The following is a 2500-nucleotide window of genomic DNA, read 5'->3' as shown; positions in this document are numbered from 1 at the left end:
CATTTCTCAGAACAAGAATAGACTGACGAGTTTCAGAAGAAAGTTATTTGTTTCTGGCCATTTTGATCCTGTAATCGAACCCACAATTGCTGATGCTCAAGATACTCAACTAGTCTCAAGAAGGCCAGTTTTATTGCTTCTTTAATCAGCACAACCGTTTTCAGCTGTGCTAACATAATTGCAAAAGGGTTTTCTAATGATCAATTAGCCTTTTAAAATGATCAACTTGGATTAGCAAACACAACGTGCCATTGGAACACAGGACTGATGGTTGCTGATAATGGGCCTCTGTACGCCTATGTAGATATTCCATTGAAAATCTGCCGTTTCCAGCTACAATAGCCATTTACAACATTAACAATGTCTACACTGTATTTCTGATTAATTTGATGTTATTTTAATGGACCAAAAAAACTTTTGAACAGTAGTGTAGGAGTAACCCAACACTATTATAGTATTTGAGATGGTCTGGGAGCCTAGAGCGGTGTGGGGTGTGTATCTGGCGAGGATGACCTGAATACTCCAGCTGAGCTCCAGAGTAAACCAGAGAGAGGAAAGTGTCTATGTAATATGTGGATGTCTGAGAGGGCAGAAGAATGTCTTTAAGAAAGTGAGACAAAGATTGAGAGCACTGCTGATCGTTGCCTTTGATTGAGAGCTCTTACCAATGTGCACGAGTGCGTGTGTATGTGTGTGTGTGTGTGTGTGTGATTTAAACTCCATTCTCCCAGCTCTGACACATAATCAATAGAGGAGAGTTCTCTCAGAGACCTCTTACACCACCACTGCTTAAGACAACCTTAAACATTTAGGTTGCTGGGATCAATGTTCCCTGCTGAGGGTTTCTCTGTGTGTGTGTGTGTGTGTGTGTGTGTGTGTGTGTGTGTGTGTGTGGTGGTTACGCTGTGTGTTTTGGGGTTTAAATATCCCCTTTCCATTCAGGCTGAGAGGATAAAGGATGAGGGAGTAGAAGAATCAACAGCAGAACATAAAGGTGTTCCAACTAACTGACCCTGAGCTCTTCCAACTAACTGACCCTGAGCTGTTCCAACTAACTGACCCTGAGCTGTTCCAACTAACTGACCCTGAGCTGTTCCAACTAACTAACTGACCCTGAGCTGTTCCAACTAACTAACTGACCCTGAGCTGTTCCAACTAACTGACCCTGAGCTGTTCCAACTAACTGACCCTGAGCTGTTCCAACTAACTGACCCTGAGCTGTTCCAACTAACGGACCCTGAGCTGTTCCAACTAACGGACCCTGAGCTGTTCCAACTAACTGACCCTGAGGTGTTCCAACTAACTAACTGACCCTGAGCTCTTCCAACTAACTGACCCTGAGGTGTTCCAACTAACTAACTAACCCTGAGCTCTTCCAACTAACTGACCCTGAGCTGTTCCAACTAACTGACCCTGAGCTCTTCCAACTAACTGACCCTGAGGTGTTCCAACTAACTGACCCTGAGCTGTTCCAACTAACTAACTGACCCTGAGCTGTTCCAACTAACTAACTGACCCTGAGCTGTTCCAACTAACTAACTGACCCTGAGCTGTTCCAACTAACTGACCCTGAGCTGTTCCAACTAACTGACCCTGAGCTGTTCCAACTAACTGACCCTGAGCTGTTCCAACTAACTGACCCTGAGCTGTTCCAACTAACTGACCCTGAGCTGTTCCAACTAACTAACTGACCCTGAGCTGTTCCAACTAACTGACCCTGAACTGTTCCAACTAACTGACCCTGAGCTGTTCCAATTAACTGACCCTGAGCTGTTCCAACTAACTAACTGACGCTGAGCTGTTCCAATTAACTGCCGCTGAGCTGTTCCAATTAACTGACGCTGAGGTGTTCCAATTAACTGACGCTGAGGTGTTCCAATTAACTGACGCTGAGGTGTTCCAATTAACTGCCTCTGAGGTGTTCCAATTAACTGACGCTGAGGTGTTCCAATTAACTGACGCTGAGGTGTTCCAATTAACTGACGCTGAGCTGTTCCAATTAACTGCCGCTGAGCTGTTCCAATTAACTGACGCTGAGGTGTTCCAATTAACTGACGCTGAGGTGTTCCAATTAACTGACGCTGAGCTGTTCCAATTAACTGCCGCTGAGCTGTTCCAATTAACTGACGCTGAGCTGTTCCAATTAACTGACGCTGAGGTGTTCCAATTAACTGTCGCTGAGCTGTTCCAATTAACTGTCGCTGAGCTGTTCCAATTAACTGTCGCTGAGCTGTTCCAATTAACTGTCGCTGAGCTGTTCCAATTAACTGTCGCTGAGCTGTTCCAATTAACTGTCGCTGAGCTGTTCCAATTAACTGACGCTGAGCTGTTCCAATTAACTGTCGCTGAGCTGTTCCAATTAACTGTCGCTGAGCTGTTCCAATTAACTGACGCTGAGCTGTTCCAATTAACTGACGCTGAGGTGTTCCAATTAACTGACGCTGAGGTGTTCCAATTAACTGACGCTGAGGTGTTCCAATTAACTGACGCTGAGCTGTTC

The 2500-nt window shown here is 45.2% G+C and overlaps 1 protein-coding gene across 1 annotated transcript in view; it reads right to left on the bottom strand.

Annotated features, from left to right (window-relative positions):
- Positions 1 to 2500, bottom strand: part of LOC311125685 (protein CASP-like) — a gene marked incomplete at both ends in the record, with an annotated part of 26035 nt that overhangs the window by 13329 nt on the left and 10206 nt on the right. The gene's annotated exons all lie outside the window — the stretch shown is intronic.

The sequence above is a fragment of the Coregonus lavaretus genome, assembly GCF_964263955.1.
Source record: "Coregonus lavaretus genome assembly, contig: HAP1_SCAFFOLD_5647, whole genome shotgun sequence".
Lineage (NCBI taxonomy): Eukaryota > Metazoa > Chordata > Actinopteri > Salmoniformes > Salmonidae > Coregonus > Coregonus lavaretus.
The sequence above is the reverse complement of the archived record's forward strand: the minus strand, read 5'-3'. Positions and strand labels throughout refer to the sequence as shown.